Source organism: Haliotis cracherodii, unplaced genomic scaffold (genome assembly GCF_022045235.1).
Source record: "Haliotis cracherodii isolate W230 unplaced genomic scaffold, xgHalCrac1.p SCAF_34, whole genome shotgun sequence".
Lineage (NCBI taxonomy): Eukaryota > Metazoa > Mollusca > Gastropoda > Lepetellida > Haliotidae > Haliotis > Haliotis cracherodii.
The window spans coordinates 2,434,310-2,455,960 of NW_027266291.1; positions in this window are offsets into that span (position 1 = coordinate 2,434,310).

Genomic DNA, 21,651 nt, shown 5'->3' on the forward strand with positions numbered 1-21,651 from the left:
GAATAGCTCTCATGGCGTAAAAGTCATGCATGTGAAAATGTTCAAATCGCTGATGTATTTATAGTTCGACCTCAAGTCATTATTTTTGATGCAGTTGCGCCAGTTTTTTTCATGAGGGTCGACCATGTAAGAATGCATCCAGAAACCAAAGATTTTTATTCTGAAACTAATACTTTTGAGAATAGCTCTCATGGTGTAAAAGTCATGCATGTGAAAAAGTACGAATCGCTGTTGTATTTATAGTTCGGCCTCAAGTCATGATTTTTGATGCAGTTGCGCTAATTTTTTTCATGAGGGTCGACCATGTAAGAATGCATCCACACACCAAAGATTTTTATTCTGAAACTAATACTTTTGAGAATAGGATTCATGGTGTAAAAGTCGTGCGTGTGAAAATATCATGCATGTGAAAAAGTTCGAATCGCTGATGTATTTATAGGTCGGCCTCAAGTCATGATTTTTAATGCGGTTGCGCCAATGTCTGTCATTAGGGTGGACCATGTAAGAATGCATCCACACACCAAAGATTTTTATTCTGAAACTAATACTTTTGAGAATAGCTCTCATGGCGTAAAAGTCATGCATGTGATAATGTTCAAATCGCTGATGTATTTAGAGTTCGACCTCAAATCATTATTTTTGATGCAGTTGCGCTAATTTTTTTCATGAGGGTCGACCATGTAAGAATGCATCCACACACCAAATATTATTATTCTGAAAATAACACTTTTGAGAATAGCTCACATGGCGTAAAAGTCATGCTCGTGATAATGTTCAAATCTCTGATGTATTTATAGTTCGACATCAAGTGATGATTTTTGATGCAGGTTGCGCCAATTTTTTTCATGACGGTCGACCATGTAAGAATGCATCCACACACCAAAGTTTTTTATTCTGAAACTAATACTTTTGAGAATAGCTCTCATTGTGTAAAAGTCATGCATGTGATAATGTTCAAATCGCTGATGTATTTATAGTTCGACCTCAAGTCATTATTTTTGATGCAGTTGCGCCAATTTTTTCCATGAGGGTCGACCATATATGAATGCATCCACACACCATGTATTTTTTTTCTGAGATTAATACTTTTGAGAATAGCTCTCATGGCGTAAAAGTCATGAATGTGAAAATGTTCGAATTGCTGATGTATTTATAGTTCGGCCTCAAGTCATGATTTTTGATGCAGTTGCGAGAATTTTCTTCTTGAAGGTCGACCATGTAAGGATGCATCCACACACAAAAGATTTTTATTCTGAAACTAATACTTTTGAGAATAGCTCTCATGGTGTTAAAGTCATGAATTTGAAAATGTTCAAATCGCTGATGTATTTATAGTTCTACCTCAAGTCATTATTTTTGATGCAGTTGCGCCAATTTTTTTCATGAGGGTCGACCATGTAAGAATGCATCCACACAGAAAAGATTTTTATTCTGAGATTAATACTATTGAGAATAGCTCTCATGGCGTAGAAGTCATGCATGTGATAATGTCATGCATGTGAAAAAGTTGGAATCGCTGATGTATTTAGAGTTAGACCAAAAGTCATTTTTGATGCAGTTGCGCCAATTTGTTTCATGAAGGTGGAGCATGTAAGAATGCATCCATGATGTAAAAGTCGTGCGTGTGATAATGTCATGCATGTGATAATGTTCGAATCGCTGATGTATTTATAGTTCGGCCTCAAGTCATGATTTTTGATGCAGTTGCGCCAATTTTTTTCATGAGGGTCGACCATGTAAGAATGCATCCACACACCAAAGATTTTTTTTCTGAAACTACTACTTTTGAGAATAGCTCTCATGGCGTAAAAGTCATGCATGTGATAATGTTCAAATCGCTGATGTATTTATAGTTCGACCTCAAGTCATTATTTTTGATGCAGTTCCGCCAGTTTTTTTCATGAGGGTCGACCATGTAAGAATGCATCCACAAACCAAAGATTTTTATTCTGAAACTAATACTTTTGAGAATAGCTCTCATGGTGTAAAAGTCATGCATGTGAAAATGTTAGAATCGCTGTTGTATTTATAGTTCGGCCTCAAGTCATGATTTTTGATGCAGTTGCGCTAATTGTTTTCATGAGGGTCGACCATGTAAGAATGCATCCACACACCAAAGATTTTTATTCTGAAACTAATACTTTTGAGAATAGCATTCATGGCGTAAAAGTCGTGCGTGTGAAAATGTCATGCATGTGAAAAAGTTCTAATCGCTGATGTATTTATAGGTCGGCCTCAAGTCATGATTTTTAATGCAGTTGCACCAATGTCTTTCATGAGGGTGGACCATGTAAGAATGCATCCACACACCAAACATTTTTATTCTGAAACTAATACTTTTGAGAATAGCTCTCATGGCGTAAAAGTCATGCATGTGAAAATGTTCAAATCGCTGATGTATTTATAGTTCGACCTCAAGTCATTATTTTTGATGCAGTTGCGCCAGTTTTTTTCATGAGGGTCGACCATGTAAGAATGCATCCAGAAACCAAAGATTTTTATTCTGAAACTAATACTTTTGAGAATAGCTCTCATGGTGTAAAAGTCATGCATGTGAAAAAGTACGAATCGCTGTTGTATTTATAGTTCGGCCTCAAGTCATGATTTTTGATGCAGTTGCGCTAATTTTTTTCATGAGGGTGGACCATGTAAGAATGCATCCACACACCAAAGATTTTTATTCTGAAACTAATACTTTTGAGAATAGCATTCATGGTGTAAAAGTCGTGCGTGTGAAAATATCATGCATGTGAAAAAGTTCGAATCGCTGATGTATTTATAGGTCGGCCTCTAGTCATGATTTTTAATGCGGTTGCGCCAATGTCTGTCATTAGGGTGGACCATGTAAGAATGCATCCACACACCAAAGATTTTTATTCTGAAACTAATACTTTTGAGAATAGCTCTCATGGCGTAAAAGTCATGCATGTGATAATGTTCAAATCGCTGATGTATTTAGAGTTCGACCTCAAGTCATTATTTTTGATGCAGTTGCGCTAATTTTTTTCATGAGGGTCGACCATGTAAGAATGCATCCACACACCAAATATTATTATTCTGAAAATAACACTTTTGAGAATAGCTCACATGGCGTAAAAGTCATGCTCGTGATAATGTTCAAATCTCTGATGTATTTATAGTTCGACATCAAGTGATGATTTTTGATGCAGGTTGCGCCAGTTTTTTTCATGACGGTCGACCATGTAAGAATGCATCCACACACCAAAGTTTTTTATTCTGAAACTAATACTTTTGAGAATAGCTCTCATTGTGTAAAAGTCATGTATGTGAAAAAGTTCGAATCGCTGATGTATTTATAGTTAGAACTCAAGTCATTATTTTTGATGCAGTTGCGCCAATTTTTATCATAAGCGTCGACCATGTAAGAATGCATCCACACACCAAAGATTTTTATTCTGAAACTAATAATTTTGAGAATAGCATTCATGGTGCAAAAGTCATGCGCGTGATAATGTCATGCATGTGATAATGTTCGAATTTCTGATGTATTTATAGCTCGGCCTCAAGTCATGATTTTTGATGCAGTTGCGCCAATTTTTTTCATGAGGGTCGACCATGTAAGAATGCATCCACACACCAAAGATTTTTATTCTGAAACTAATACTTTTGAGAATAGCTCTCATGGCGTAAAAGTCATGCATGTGAAAATGTTCAAATCGCTGATGTATTTATAGTTCGACCTCAAGTCATTATTTTTGATGCAGTTGCGCCAGTTTTTTTCATGAGGGTCGACCATGTAAGAATGCATCCAGAAACCAAAGATTTTTATTCTGAAACTAATACTTTTGAGAATAGCTCTCATGGTGTAAAAGTCATGCATGTGAAAAAGTACGAATCGCTGTTGTATTTATAGTTCGGCCTCAAGTCATGATTTTTGATGCAGTTGCGCTAATTTTTTTCATGAGGGTCGACCATGTAAGAATGCATCCACACACCAAAGATTTTTATTCTGAAACTAATACTTTTGAGAATAGGATTCATGGTGTAAAAGTCGTGCGTGTGAAAATATCATGCATGTGAAAAAGTTCGAATCGCTGATGTATTTATAGGTCGGCCTCAAGTCATGATTTTTAATGCGGTTGCGCCAATGTCTGTCATTAGGGTGGACCATGTAAGAATGCATCCACACACCAAAGATTTTTATTCTGAAACTAATACTTTTGAGAATAGCTCTCATGGCGTAAAAGTCATGAATGTGATAATGTTCAAATCGCTGATGTATTTAGAGTTCGACCTCAAGTCATTATTTTTGATGCAGTTGCGCTAATTTTTTTCATGAGGGTCGACCATGTAAGAATGCATCCACACACCAAATATTATTATTCTGAAAATAACACTTTTGAGAATAGCTCACATGGCGTAAAAGTCATGCTCGTGATAATGTTCAAATCTCTGATGTATTTATAGTTCGACATCAAGTGATGATTTTTGATGCAGGTTGCGCCAGTTTTTTTCATGACGGTCGACCATGTAAGAATGCATCCACACACCAAAGTTTTTTATTCTGAAACTAATACTTTTGAGAATAGCTCTCATTGTGTAAAAGTCATGTATGTGAAAATGTTCGAATCGCTGATGTATTTATAGTTAGAACTCAAGTCATTATTTTTGATGCAGTTGCGCCAATTTTTATCATAAGCGTCGACCATGTAAGAATGCATCCACACACCAAAGATTTTTATTCTGAAACTAATAATTTTGAGAATAGCATTCATGGTGCAAAAGTCATGCGCGTGATAATGTCATGCATGTGATAATGTTCGAATTTCTGATGTATTTATAGCTCGGCCTCAAGTCATGATTTTTGATGCAGTTGCGCCAATTTTTTTCATGAGGGTCGACCATGTAAGAATGCATCCACACACCAAACATTTTTATTCTGAAACTAATACTTTTGAGAATAGCTCTCATGGCGTAAAAGTCATGCATGTGAAAATGTTCAAATCGCTGATGTATTTATAGTTCGACCTCAAGTCATTATTTTTGATGCAGTTGCGCCAGTTTTTTTCATGAGGGTCGACCATGTAAGAATGCATCCAGAAACCAAAGATTTTTATTCTGAAACTAATACTTTTGAGAATAGCTCTCATGGTGTAAAAGTCATGCATGTGAAAAAGTACGAATCGCTGTTGTATTTATAGTTCGGCCTCAAGTCATGATTTTTGATGCAGTTGCGCTAATTTTTTTCATGAGGGTCGACCATGTAAGAATGCATCCACACACCAAAGATTTTTATTCTGAAACTAATACTTTTGAGAATAGCATTCATGGTGTAAAAGTCGTGCGTGTGAAAATATCATGCATGTGAAAAAGTTCGAATCGCTGATGTATTTATAGGTCGGCCTCAAGTCATGATTTTTAATGCGGTTGCGCCAATGTCTGTCATTAGGGTGGACCATGTAAGAATGCATCCACACACCAAAGATTTTTATTCTGAAACTAATACTTTTGAGAATAGCTCTCATGGCGTAAAAGTCATGAATGTGATAATGTTCAAATCGCTGATGTATTTAGAGTTTGACCTCAAGTCATTATTTTTGATGCAGTTGCGCTAATTTTTTTCATGAGGGTCGACCATGTAAGAATGCATCCACACACCAAATATTATTATTCTGAAAATAACACTTTTGAGAATAGCTCACATGGCGTAAAAGTCATGCTCGTGATAATGTTCAAATCTCTGATGTATTTATAGTTCGACATCAAGTGATGATTTTTGATGCAGGTTGCGCCAGTTTTTTTCATGAGGGTCGACCATGTAAGAATGCATCCACACACCAAAGTTTTTTATTCTGAAACTAATACTTTTGAGAATAGCTCTCATTGTGTAAAAGTCATGTATGTGAAAAAGTTCGAATCGCTGATGTATTTATAGTTAGAACTCAAGTCATTATTTTTGATGCAGTTGCGCCAATTTTTATCATAAGCGTCGACCATGTAAGAATGCATCCACACACCAAAGATTTTTATTCTGAAACTAATAATTTTGAGAATAGCATTCATGGTGTAAAAGTCATGCGCGTGATAATGTCATGCATGTGATAATGTTCGAATTTTTGATGTATTTATAGCTCGGCCTCAAGTCATGATTTTTGATGCAGTTGCGCCAATTTTTTTCATGAGGGTCGACCATGTAAGAATGCATCCACACACCAAATATTATTATTCTGAAAATAACTCTTTTGAGAATAGCTCACATGGCATAAAAGTCATCCTCGTGATAATGTTCAAATCTCTGATGTATTTATAGTTCGACATCAAGTGATGATTTTTGATGCAGGTTGCGCCAATTTTTTTCATGACGGTCGACCATGTAAGAATGCATCCACACACCAAAGTTTTTTATTCTGAAACTAATACTTTTGAGAATAGCTCTCATTGTGTAAAAGTCATGCATGTGAAAAAGTTCGAATCGCTGATGTATTTATAGTTCGGCATCAAGTCATGATTTTTGATGCAGTTGCGCCAATTTTTTTCATGAGGGTGGACCATGTAAGAATGCATCCACACACCAAACATTTTTATTTTGAAACTAATACTTTTGAGAATAGCTCTCATGGCGTAAAAGTCATGCATGTGAAAATGTTAGAATCGCTGATGTATTTATAGTTAGAACTCAAGTCATTATTTTTGATGCAGTTGCGCCAATTTTTATCATAAGCGTCGACCATGTCAGAATGCATCCACACACCAAAGATTTTTATTCTGAAACTAATAATTTTGAGAATAGCATTCATGGTGTAAAAGTCGTGCGTGTGATAATGTCATGCATGTGATAATGTTCGAATTTCTGATGTATTTATAGTTCGGCCTGAAGACATGATTTTTGATGCAGTTGCGCTAATTTTTTTCATGAGGGTCGACCATGTAAGAATGCATCCACACACCAAAGATTTTTATTCTGAAACTTCTACTTTTGAGAATAGCTCTCATGGCGTAAAAGTCATGCATGTGAAAATGTTCAAATCGCTGATGTATTTATAGTTCGACCTCAAGTCATTATTTTTGATGCAGTTGCGCCAATTTTTTTCATGAGGGTCGACCATGTAAGAATGCATCCACACACCAAAGATTTTTATTCTGAAACGAATACTTTTGAGAATAGCTCTTACTGCGTAAAAGTCATGAATGTGATAATGTTCGAATCGCTGATGTATTTATAGTTCGACCTCAAGTGATGATTTTTGATGCAGTTGCGCCAATTTTTTTCATGAGGGTCGACCATGTAAGAATGCATCCACATACCACAGATTTTTATTCTGAAACTACTTCTTTTGAGAATAGCTCTCATGGCGTAAAAGTCATGCATGTGAAAATGTTCGAATCGCTGATGTATTTATAGTTAGAACTCAAGTCATGATTTTTGATGCAGTTGCGCCAATTTTTATCATGAGGGTCGACCATGTAAGAATGCATACATACACCAAAGATTTTTATTCTGAAACTAATACTTTTGAGAATAGCATTCATGGTGTAAAAGTCGTGCATGTGATAATGTCATGCATGTGATAATGTTCGAATCGCTGATGTATTTATAGTTCGACATCAAGTCATGATTTTTGATGCAGTTGCGCCAATTTTTTTCATGAGGGTCGACCATGTAAGAATGCATCCACACACCAAAGATTTTTATTCTGAAACTAATACTTTTGAGAATAGCTCTCATGGCGTAAAAGTCATGCATGTGATAATGTTCAAATCGCTGATGTATTTAGAGTTCGACATCAAGTCATTATTTTTGATGCAGTTGCGCTAATTTTTTTCAGGAGGGTCGACCATGTAAGAATGCATCCACACACCAAATATTATTATTCTGAAAATAACACTTTTGAGAATAGCTCACATGGCGTAAAAGTCATGCTTGTGATAATGTTCAAATCTCTGATGTATTTATAGTTCGACATCAAGTGATGATTTTTGATGCAGTTGCGCCAATTTTTTTCATGAGGGTCGACCATGTAAGAATGCATCCACACACCAAAGTTTTTTATTCTGAAACTAATACTTTTGAGAATAGCTCTCATTGTGTAAAAGTCATGCATGTGATAATTTTCAAATCGCTGGTGTATTTATAGTTCGACCTCAAGTCATTATTTTTGATGCAGTTGCGCCAATTTTTTTCATGAGGGTCGACCATGTAAGAATGCATGCACACACCAAAGTTTTTTATTCTGAAACTAATACTTTTGAGAATAGCTCTCATTGTGTAAAAGTCATGTATGTGAAAAAGTTCGAATCGCTGATGTATTTATAGTTAGAACTCAAGTCATTATTTTTGATGCAGTTGCGCCAATTTTTATCATAAGCGTCGACCATGTAAGAATGCATCCACACACGAAAGATTTTTATTCTGAAACTAATAATTTTGAGAATAGCATTCACAGTGTAAAAGTCGTGCGTGTGATAATGTCATGCATGTGATAATGTTCGAATTTCTGATGTATTTATAGTTCGGCCTCAAGTCATGGTTTTTGATGCAGTTGCGCCAATTTTTTTCATGAGGGTCGACCATGTAAGAATGCATCCACACACCAAAGATTTTTATTCTGAAACTAATACTTTTGAGAATAGCTCTCATGGCGTAAAAGTCATGCATGTGAAAATGTTCGAATCGCTGATGTATTTATAGTTCGACCTCAAGTCATTATTTTTGATGCAGTTGCGCTAGTTTTTTTCATGAGGGTCGACCATGTAAGAATGCATCCACACACCAAAGATTTTTATTCTGAAACTAATACTTTTGAGAATAGCTCTCATGGCGTAAAAGTCATGCATGTGAAAATGTTCAAATCGCTAATGTATTTATAGTTCGACCTCAAGTCATTATTTTTGATGCAGTTGCGCCAGTTTTTTTCATGAGGGTCGACCATGTAAGAATGCATCCACAAACCAAAGATTTTTATTCTGAAACTAATACTTTTGAGAATAGCTCTCATGGTGTAAAAGTCATGCATGTGAAAAAGTACGAATCGCTGTTGTATTTATAGTTCAGCCTCAAGTCATGATTTTTGATGTAGTTGCGAGAATTTTTTTCACGAGGGTCGACCATGTAAGAATGCATCCACACACCAAAGATTTTTATTCTGAAACTAATACTTTTGAGAATAGCATTCATGGTGTAAAAGTCGAGCGTGTGAAAATGTCATGCATGTGAAAAAGTTCGAATCGCTGATGTATTTATAGGTCGGCCTCAAGTCATGATTTTTAATGCGGTTGCGCCAATGTCTGTCATTAGGGTGGACCATGTAAGAATGCATCCACACACCAAAGATTTTTATTCTGAAACTAGAACTTTTGAGAATAGCTCTCATGGCGTAAAAGTCATGCATGTGATAATGTTCAAATCGCTGATGTATTTATAGTTCGACCTCAAGTCATTATTTTTGATGCAGTTGCGCTAATTTTTTTCATGAGGGTCGACCATGTAAGAATGCATCCACACACCAAATATTATTATTTTGAAAATAACAATTTTGAGAATAGCTCACATGGCGTAAAAGTCATGCTCGTGATAATGTTCAAATCTCTGATGTATTTATAGTTCGACATCAAGTGATGATTTTTGATGCAGGTTGCGCCAATTTTTTTCATTAGGGTGGACCATGTAAGAATGCATCCACACACCAAACATTTTTATTCTGAAACTAATACTTTTGAGAATAGCTCTCATGGCGTAAAAGTCATGCATGTGAAAATGTTAGAATCGCTGATGTATTTATAGTTAGAACTCAAGTCATTATTTTTGATGCAGTTGCTCCAATTTTTATCATAAGCGTCGACCATGTCAGAATGCATCCACACACCAAAGATTTTTATTCTGAAACTAATAATTTTGAGAATAGCATTCATGGTGTAAAAGTCGTGCGTGTGATAATGTCATGCATGTGATAATGTTCGAATTTTTGATGTATTTATAGTTCGGCCTGAAGACATGATTTTTGATGCAGTTGCGCCAATTTTTTTCATGAGGGTCGACCATGTAAGAATGCATTTACACACCAAAGATTTTTATTCTGAAACTTCTACTTTTGAGAATAGCTCTCATGGCGTAAAAGTCATGCATGTGAAAATGTTCATATCGCTGATGTATTTATAGTTCGACCTCAAGTCATTATTTTTGATGCAGTTGCGCCAATTTTTTTCATGAGGGTCGACCATGTAAGAATGCATCCACACACCAAAGATTTTTATTCTGAAACGAATACTTTTGAGAATAGCTCTCACTGCGTAAAAGTCATGAATGTGATAATGTTCGAATCGCTGATGTATTTATAGTTCGACCTCAAGTCATGATTTTTGATGCAGTTGCACCAATTTTTTTCATGAGGGTCGACCATGTAAGAATGCATCCACGTACCACAGATTTTTATTCTGAAACTACTTCTTTTGAGAATAGCTCTCATGGCGTAAAAGTCATGCATGTGAAAATGTTCGAATCGCTGATGTATTTATAGTTAGAACTCAAGTCATTATTTTTGATGCAGTTGCGCCAATTTTTATCATGAGGGTCGACCATGTAAGAATGCATCCATACACCAAAGATTTTTATTCTGAAACTATTACTTTTGAGAATAGCATTCATGGTGTAAAAGTCGTGCATGTGATAATGTCATGCATGTGATAATGTTCGAATCGCTGATGTATTTATAGTTCGGCCTCAAGTCATGATTTTTGATGCAGTTGCGCCAATTTTTTTCATGAGGGTCGACCATGTAAGAATGCATCCACACACCAAATATTATTATTCTGAAAATAACAATTTTGAGAATAGCTCACATGGCGTAAAAGTCATGCTCGTGATAATGTTCAAATCTCTGATGTATTTATAGTTCGACATCAAGTGATGATTTTTGATGCAGGTTGCGCCAATTTTTTTCATTAGGGTGGACCATGTAAGAATGCATCCACACACCAAACATTTTTATTCTGAAACTAATACTTTTGAGAATAGCTCTCATGGCGTAAAAGTCATGCATGTGAAAATGTTAGAATCGCTGATGTATTTATAGTTAGAACTCAAGTCATTATTTTTGATGCAGTTGCGCCAATTTTTATCATAAGCGTCGACCATGTCAGAATGCATCCACACACCAAAGATTTTTATTCTGAAACTAATAATTTTGAGAATAGCATTCATGGTGTAAAAGTCGTGCGTGTGATAATGTCATGCATGTGATAATGTTCGAATTTTTGATGTATTTATAGTTCGGCCTGAAGACATGATTTTTGATGCAGTTGCGCCAATTTTTTTCATGAGGGTCGACCATGTAAGAATGCATTTACACACCAAAGATTTTTATTCTGAAACTTCTACTTTTGAGAATAGCTCTCATGGCGTAAAAGTCATGCATGTGAAAATGTTCAAATCGCTGATGTATTTATAGTTCGACCTCAAGTCATTATTTTTGATGCAGTTGCGCCAATTTTTTTCATGAGGGTCGACCATGTAAGAATGCATCCACACACCAAAGATTTTTATTCTGAAACGAATACTTTTGAGAATAGCTCTCACTGCGTAAAAGTCATGAATGTGATAATGTTCGAATCGCTGATGTATTTATAGTTCGACCTCAAGTCATGATTTTTGATGCAGTTGCACCAATTTTTTTCATGAGGGTCGACCATGTAAGAATGCATCCACATACCACAGATTTTTATTCTGAAACTACTTCTTTTGAGAATAGCTCTCATGGCGTAAAAGTCATGCATGTGAAAATGTTCGAATCGCTGATGTATTTATAGTTAGAACTCAAGTCATTATTTTTGATGCAGTTGCGCCAATTTTTATCATGAGGGTCGACCATGTAAGAATGCATCCATACACCAAAGATTTTTATTCTGAAACTATTACTTTTGAGAATAGCATTCATGGTGTAAAAGTCGTGCATGTGATAATGTCATGCATGTGATAATGTTCGAATCGCTGATGTATTTATAGTTCGGCCTCAAGTCATGATTTTTGATGCAGTTGCGCCAATTTTTTTCATGAGGGTCGACCATGTAAGAATGCATCCACACACCAAAGATTTTTATTCTGAAACTAATAATTTTGAGAATAGCTCTCATGGCGTAAAAGTCATGCATGTGATAATGTTCAAATCGCTGATGTATTTATAGTTCGACCTCAAGTCATTATTTTTGATGCAGTTGCGCTAATTTTTTTCATGAGGGTCGACCATGTAAGAATGCATCCACACACCAAATATTATTATTCTGAAAATAACACTTTTGAGAATAGCTCACATGGCGTAAAAGTCATGCTTGTGATAATGTTCAAATCTCTGATGTATTTATAGTTCGACATCAAGTGATGATTTTTGATGCAGTTGCGCCAATTTTTTTCATGAGGGTCGACCATGTAAGAATGCATCCACACACCAAAGTTTTTTATTCTGAAACTAATACTTTTGAGAATAGCTCTCATGGCGTAAAAGTCATGCATGTGATAATTTTCAAATCGCTGATGTATTTAGAGTTCGACCTCAAGTCATTATTTTTGATGCAGTTGCGCTAATTTTTTTCATGAGGGTTAACCATGTAAGAATGCATCCACACACCAAAGTTTTTTATTCTGAAACTAATACTTTTGAGAATAGCTCTCATTGTGTAAAAGTCATGTATGTGAAAAAGTTCGAATCGCTGATGTATTTATAGTTAGAACTCAAGTCATTATTTTTGATGCAGTTGCGCCAATTTTTATCATAAGCGTCGACCATGTAAGAATGCATCCACACACCAAAGATTTTTATTCTGAAACTAATAATTTTGAGAATAGCATTCATGGTGTAAAAGTCGTGCGTGTGATAATGTCATGCCTGTGATAATGTTCGAATTTCTGATGTATTTATAGTTCGGCCTCAAGTCATGATTTTTGATGCAGTTGCGCCAATTTTTTTCATGAGGGTCGACCATGTAAGAATGCATCCACACACCAAAGATTTTTATTCTGAAACTAATACTTTTGAGAATAGCTCTCATGGCGTAAAAGTCATGCATGTGAAAATGTTCGAATCGCTGATGTATTTATAGTTCGACCTCAAGTCATTATTTTTGATGCAGTTGCGCCAATTTTTTTCATGAGGGTCGACCATGTAAGAATGCATCCACAAACCAAAGATTTTTATTCTGAAACTAATACTTTTGAGAATAGCTCTCATGGTGTAAAAGTCATGCATGTGAAAAAGTACGAATCGCTGTTGTATTTATAGTTCGGCCTCAAGTCATGATTTTTGATGCAGTTGCGCTAATTTTTTTCATGAGGGTCGACCATGTAAGAATGCATCCACACACCAAAGATTTTTATTCTGAAACTAATACTTTTGAGAATAGCATTCATGGTGTAAAAGTCGAGCGTGTGAAAATGTCATGCATGTGAAAAAGTTCGAATCGCTGATGTATTTATAGTTCGGCCTCAAGTCATGATTTTCAATGCGGTTGCGCCAATGTCTGTCATTAGGGTTGACCATGTAAGAATGCATCCACACACCAAACATTTTTATTCTGAAACTAGAACTTTTGAGAATAGCTCTCATGGCGTAAAAGTCATGCATGTGATAATGTTCAAATCGCTGATGTATTTAGAGTTCGACCTCAAGTCATGATTTTTGATGCAGTTGCGCTAATTTTTTTCATGAGGGTCGACCATGTAAGAATGCATCCACACACCAAATATTATTATTCTGAAAATAACAATTTTGAGAATAGCTCTCATGGCGTAAAAGTCATGCTTGTGATAATGTTCAAATCTCTGATGTATTTATAGTTCGACATCAAGTGATGATTTTTGATGCAGTTGCGCCAATTTTTTTCATGACAGTCGACCATGTAAGAATGCATCCACACACCAAAGTTTTTTATTCTGAAACTAATACTTTTGAGAATAGCTCTCATTGTGTAAAAGTCATGCATGTGAAAAAGTTCGAATCGCTGATGCATTTATAGTTCGGCCTCAAGTCATGATTTTTGATGCAGTTGCGCCAATTTTTTTCATGAGGGTGGACCAGGTAAGAATGCATCCACACACCAAACATTTTTATTCTGAAACTAATACTTTTGAGAATAGCTCTCATGGCGTAAAAGTCATGCATGTGAAAATGTTAGAATCGCTGATGTATTTATAGTTAGAACTGAAGTCATTATTTTTGATGCAGTTGCGCCAATTTTTATCATAAGCGTCGACCATGTAAGAATGCATCCACACACCAAAGATTTTTATTCTGAAACTAATAATTTTGAGAACAGCATTCATGGTGTAAAAGTCGTGCGTGTGATAATGTCATGCATGTGATAATGTTCGAATTTCTGATGTATTTATAGTTCAGCCTCAAGACATCAATTTTGATGCAGTTGCGCCAATTTTTTTCATGAGGGTCGACCATGTAAGAATGCATCCACACACCAAAGATTTTTATTCTGAAACTAATACTTTTGAGAATAGCTCTCATGGTGTAAAAGTCATGCATGTGAAAAAGTACGAATCGCTGATGTATTTATAGTTCGACCTCAAGCCATTATTTTTGATGCAGTTGCGCCAATTTTTTTCATGAGGGTCGACCATGTAAGAATGCATCCAAACACCAAAGATTTTTATTCTGAAACTAATACTTTTGAGAATAGCTCCCATGGTGTAAAAGTCATGAATGTGATAATGTTCGAATCGCTGATGTATTTATAGTTCGACCTCAAGTCATGATTTTTGATGCAGTTGCGCTAATTTTTTTCATGAGTGTCGACCATGTAAGAATGCATCCACATACCACAGATTTTTATTCTGAAACTACTTCTTTTGAGAATAGCTCTCATGGCGTAAAAGTCATGCATGTGAAAATGTTCGAATCGCTGATGTATTTATAGTTAGAACTCAAGTCATGATTTTTGATGCAGTTGCGCCAATTTTTTTCATGAGGGTCGACCATGTAAGAATGCATCCACACACCAAAGATTTTTATTCTGAAACTAATACTTTTGAGAAAAGTATTCATGGCGTAAAAGGCCTGCGTGAGATAATGTCATGCATGTGAAAAAGTTCGAATCGCTGATGTATTTAGAGTTAGACCTCAGGTCATTATTTTTGATGCAGTTGCGGCAATTTTTTTCATGAGGGTCGACCATGTAAGAATGCATCCACACACCAAATATTTTTTTCTGAAACAAATACTTTTGAGAATAGCTCTCATGGTGTAAAAGTCATGCGTGTGATAATGTTCAAATCGCTGATGTATTTATAGTTCGACCTCAAGTCAATATTTTTGATGCAGTTGCGGCAATTTTTTTCATGAGGGTCGACCATGTAAGAATGCATCCACACACCAAATATTTTTTTCTGAAACAAATACTTTTGAGAATAGTTCTCATGGTGTAAAAGTCATGCATGTTAAAAAGTTCGAATCGCTGATGTATTTATAGTTCGACCTCAAGTCATCATTTTTGATGCAGTTGCGCCAATGTTTTTCATGAGGGTCGACCATGTAAGAATGCATCCACACACCAAAGATTTTTTATTCTCAAACTAATACTTTTGAGAATAGCATTCATGGTGTAACAGTCGTGCGTGTGATAATGTCATGCATGTGATAATGTTCGAATCGCTGATGTATTTATAGTTCGGCCTCAAGTCATGATTTTTGATGCAGTTGTGCCTATTCCTTTGATGAGGGTCGACCATGTAAGAATGCATCCACACACCAAAGATTTTTATTCTGAAACTAATACTTTTGAGAATAGCTCTCATGGTGTAAAAGTCATGCATGTGAAAATGTTCGAATCGCTGATGTATTTATAGTTCGACCTCAAGTCATGATTTTTGATGCAGTTGCGCCAATTTTTTTCATGAGGGTCGACCATGTAAGAATGCATCCACACACTATGTATTTCTTTTTTCTGAGATTAATACTTTTGAGAATAGCTCTCATGGTGTAAAAGTCATGCATTTGAAAATGTTCGATTCGCTGATGTATTTATAGTTCGGCCTCAAGTCATGATTTTTTATGCAAATGCGCCAATTTTGTGCATGAGTGTCGACCATGTAAGAATGCATCCACACACCAAAGATTTTTATTCAGAAACTAATACTTTTGAGAATAGCATTCATGGTGTAAAAGTCATGCATGTGATAATGTTCAAATCGCTGCTGTATTTATAGTTCGACCTCAAGTCATTATTTTTGATGCAGTTGGGCCAATTTTTTTCATGAGGGTCGACCATGTAAGAATGCATCCACACACCATATATTTCTTTTTTCTGAGATTAATACTTTTGAGAATAGCTCTCATGGTGTAAAAGTCATGCATGTGATAATGTTCAAATGGCTGCTGTATTTATAGTTCGACCTCAAGTCATTATTTTTGATGCAGTTGGGCCAATTTTTTTCATGAGGGTCGACCATGTAAGAATGCATCCACACACCATATATTTCTTTTTTCTGAGATTAATACTTTTGAGAATAGCTCTCATGGCGTAAAAGTCATGAATGTGAAAATGTTCGAATCGCTGATGTAGTTATAGTTCGGCCTCAAGTCATGATTTTTGATGCAGTTGCGCCAATTTTTTTCATGAGGGTCGACCATGTAAGAATGCATCCACACACCAAATATTTTTATTCTGAAACTAATACTTTTGAGAATAGCTCTCATGGCGTAAAAGTCATGAATGTGATAATGTTCAAATCGCTGATGTATTTATAGTTCGACATCAAGTGATGATTTTTGATGCAGTTGCGCCAATTTTTTTCATGACGGTCGACCATGTAAGAATGCATCCACACACCAAAGATTTTTATTCTGAAACTAATACTTTTGAGAATAGCATTCATGGTGTAAAAGTCGTGCGTGTGAGAATGTCATGCATGTGAAAAAGTTCGAATCGTTGATGTATTTAGAGTTCGGCCTCAAGTCATTATTTTTGATGCAGTTGCGCCAATATTTTTCATGAGGGTCGACCATGTAAGAATGCATCCACACACCAAAGATTTTTATTCTGAAACTAATACTTTTGAGAATAGCTCTCATGGCGTAAAAGCCATGCGTGTGATAATGTTGAAATCGCTGATGTATTTATAGTTCGACATCAAGTGATGATTTTTGATGCAGTTGCGCCAATTTTTTTTATGAGGGTCGACCATGTAAGAATGCATCCACACACCAAAGATTTTTATTCTGAAACTAATACTTTTGAGAATAGCATTCATGATGTAAAAGTCGTGCGTGTGAAAATGTCATGCATGTGATAATGTTCGAATCGCTGATGTATTTATAGTTCGGCCTCAAGTCATTATTTTTGATGCAGTTGCGCCAATTTTTTTCATGAGTGTCGACCATGTAAAAATGCATCCACACACCAAAGATTTTTATTCTGAAACTAATAATTTTGAGAATAGCATTCATGGTGTTAAAGTCGTGCGTGTGATAATGTCATGCATGTGATAATGTTAGATTTCGGTGATGTATTTATAGTTCGGCCTCAAGTCATTATTTTTGATGTAGTTGCGCCAATTTTTTTCATGAGGGTCGACCATGTAAGAATGCATCCAAACACCAAAGATTTTTATTCTGAAACTAATACTTTTGAGAATAGCTCTCGTGGTGTAAAAGTCATGCATGTGAAAATGTTTGAGTCGCTGATGTATTTATAGTTCGGCCTCAAGTCATGATTTTTGATGCAGTTGCGCCATTTTTTTTCATGAGGGTCGACCATGTAAGAATGCATCCACACACCAAAGATTTTTATTCTGAAACTAATACTTTTGAGAATAGCTCTCATGGTGTAAAAGTCATGCATGTGATAATGTTCAAATCGCTGCTGTATTTATAGTTTGACCTCAAGTCATTATTTTTGATGCAGTTTGGCCAATTTTTTTCATGAGGGTCGACCATGTAAGAATGCATCCACACACCATATATTTCTTTTTTCTGAGATTAATACTTTTGAGAATAGCTCTCATGGTGTAAAAGTAATGCGTGTGATAATGTTCAAATCGCTGCTGTATTTATAGTTCGACCTCAAGTCATTATTTTTGATGCAGTTGGGCCAATTTTTTTCATGAGGGTCGACCATGTAAGAATGCATCCACACACCATATATTTCTTTTTTCTGAGATTAATACTTTTGAGAATAGCTCTCATGGTGTAAAAGTCATGCGTGTGATAATGTTCGAATCGTTGATGTATTTATAGTTCGACATCAAGTGATGATTTTTGATGCAGTTGCGCCAATTTTTTTCATGAGGGTCGACCATGTAAGAATGCATTCACACACCAAAGATTTTTATTCTGAAACTAATACTTTTGAGAATAGCTCTCGTGGTGTAAAAGTCATGCATGTGAAAATGTTTGAGTCGCTGATGTATTTATAGTTCAGCCTCAAGTCATGATTTTTGATGCAGTTGCGCCAATTTTTTTCATGAGGGTCGACCATGTAAGAATGCATCCACACACCAAAGATTTTTATTCTGAAACTAATACTTTTGAGAATAGCTCTCATGGTGTAAAAGTCATGCATGTGATAATGTTCAAATCGCTGCTGTATTTATAGTTCCACCTCAAGTCATTATTTTTGATGCAGTTTGGCCAATTTTTTTCATGAGGGTCGACCATGTAAGAATGCATCCACACACCATATATTTCTTTTTTCTGAGATTAATACTTTTGAGAATAGCTCTCATGGTGTAAAAGTAATGCGTGTGATAATGTTCAAATCGCTGCTGTATTTATAGTTCGACCTCAAGTCATTATTTTTGATGCAGTTGGGCCAATTTTTTTCATGAGGGTCGACCATGTAACAATGCATCCACACACCATATATTTCTTTTTTCTGAGATTAATACTTTTGAGAATAGCTCTCATGGTGTAAAAGTCATGCGTGTGATAATGTTCGAATCGTTGATGTATTTATAGTTCGACATCAAGTGATGATTTTTGATGCAGTTGCGCCATTTTTTTTCATGAGGGTCGACCATGTAAGAATGCATCCACACACCAAAGATTTTTATTCTGAAACTAATACTTTTGAGAATAGCTCTCATGGTGTAAAAGTCATGCATGTGATAATGTTCAAATCGCTGCTGTATTTATAGTTTGACCTCAAGTCATTATTTTTGATGCAGTTTGGCCAATTTTTTTCATGAGGGTCGACCATGTAAGAATGCATCCACACACCATATATTTCTTTTTTCTGAGATTAATACTTTTGAGAATAGCTCTCATGGTGTAAAAGTAATGCGTGTGATAATGTTCAAATCGCTGCTGTATTTATAGTTCGACCTCAAGTCATTATTTTTGATGCAGTTGGGCCAATTTTTTTCATGAGGGTCGACCATGTAAGAATGCATCCACACACCATATATTTCTTTTTTCTGAGATTAATACTTTTGAGAATAGCTCTCATGGTGTAAAAGTCATGCGTGTGATAATGTTCGAATCGTTGATGTATTTATAGTTCGACATCAAGTGATGATTTTTGATGCAGTTGCGCCAATTTTTTTCATGAGGGTCGACCATGTAAGAATGCATTCACACACCAAAGATTTTTATTCTGAAACTAATACTTTTGAGAATAGCTCTCGTGGTGTAAAAGTCATGCATGTGAAAATGTTTGAGTCGCTGATGTATTTATAGTTCAGCCTCAAGTCATGATTTTTGATGCAGTTGCGCCAATTTTTTTCATGAGGGTCGACCATGTAAGAATGCATCCACACACCAAAGATTTTTATTCTGAAACTAATACTTTTGAGAATAGCTCTCATGGTGTAAAAGTCATGCATGTGATAATGTTCAAATCGCTGCTGTATTTATAGTTCCACCTCAAGTCATTATTTTTGATGCAGTTTGGCCAATTTTTTTCATGAGGGTCGACCATGTAAGAATGCATCCACACACCATATATTTCTTTTTTCTGAGATTAATACTTTTGAGAATAGCTCTCATGGTGTAAAAGTAATGCGTGTGATAATGTTCAAATCGCTGCTGTATTTATAGTTCGACCTCAAGTCATTATTTTTGATGCAGTTGGGCCAATTTTTTTCATGAGGGTCGACCATGTAACAATGCATCCACACACCATATATTTCTTTTTTCTGAGATTAATACTTTTGAGAATAGCTCTCATGGTGTAAAAGTCATGCGTGTGATAATGTTCGAATCGTTGATGTATTTATAGTTCGACATCAAGTGATGATTTTTGATGTAGTTGCGCCAATTTTTTTCATGAGGGTCGACCATGTAAGAATGCATCCACACACCATATATTTCTTTTTCTGAGATTAATACTTTTGAGAATAGCTCTCATGGCGTAAAAGTCATGAATGTGAAAATGTTCGAATCGCTGATGTATTTATAGTTCGACATCAAGTGATGATTTTTGATGCAGTTGCGCCAATTTTTTTCATGAGGGTCGACCATGTAAGAATGCATCCACACACCAAATATTTTTATTTTGAAACTAATACTTTTGAGAATAGCATTCATGGTGTAAAAGTCGTGCGTGTGAGAATGTCATGCATGTGAAAAAGTTCGAATCGCTGATGTATTTATAGTTCGGCCTCAAGTCATTATTTTTGATGCAGTTGCGCCAATTTTTTTTATGAGTGTCGACCATGTAAGAATGCATCCACACACCAAAGATTTTTATTCTGAAACTAATACTTTTGAGAATAGCTCTCATGGCGTAAAAGCCATGCATGTGATAATGTTGAAATCGCTGATGTATTTATAGTTCGACATCAAGTGATGATTTTTCATGCAGTTGGGCCAATTTTTTTCATGAGGGTCGACCATGTAAGAATGCATCCACACACCAAAGATTTTTATTTTGAAACTAATACTTTTGAGAATAGCATTCATGATGTAAAAGTCGTGCGTGTGAAAATGTCATGCATGTGATAATGTTCGAATCGCTGATGTATTTATAATTAGGCCTCAAGTCATCATTTTTGATGCAGTTGCGCCAATTTTTTTCATGAGTGTCGACCATGTAAGAATGCATCCACACACCAAAGATTTTTATTCTGAAACTAATACTTTTGAGAATAGCATTCATGGTGTAAAAGTCGTGCGTGTGATAATCTCATGCATATGGTAATGTTAGAATCGGTGATGTATTTATAGTTCTGCCTCAAGTCATTATTTTTGATGCAGTTGCGCCAATTTTTTTCATGAAGGTCGACCATGTAAGAATGCATCCACACACCAAAGATTTTTATTCTGAAACTAATACTTTTGAGAATAACTCTCATGGTGTAAAAGTCATGCATGTGAAAATGTTTGAGTCGCTGATGTATTTATAGTTCGACCTCAAGTCATCATTTTTGATGCAGTTGCGCCATTTTTTTTCATGAGGGTCGACCATGTAAGAATGCATCCACACACCAAAGATTTTTATTCTGAAACTAATACTTTTGAGAATAGCATTGATCGCGTAAAAGTCGTGCGTGTGATAATGTCATGCATGTGAAAAAGTTCGAATCGCTGATGTATTTATAGTTAGACCTCAGGTCATTATTTTTGATACAGTTGCTCCAATTTTTTTCATGAGGGTCGACCATGTAAGAATGCATCCACACACCAAACATTTTTATTCTGAAACTAATACTTTTGAGAATAGCTCTCATGGTGTAAAAGTCATGCGTGTGATAATGTT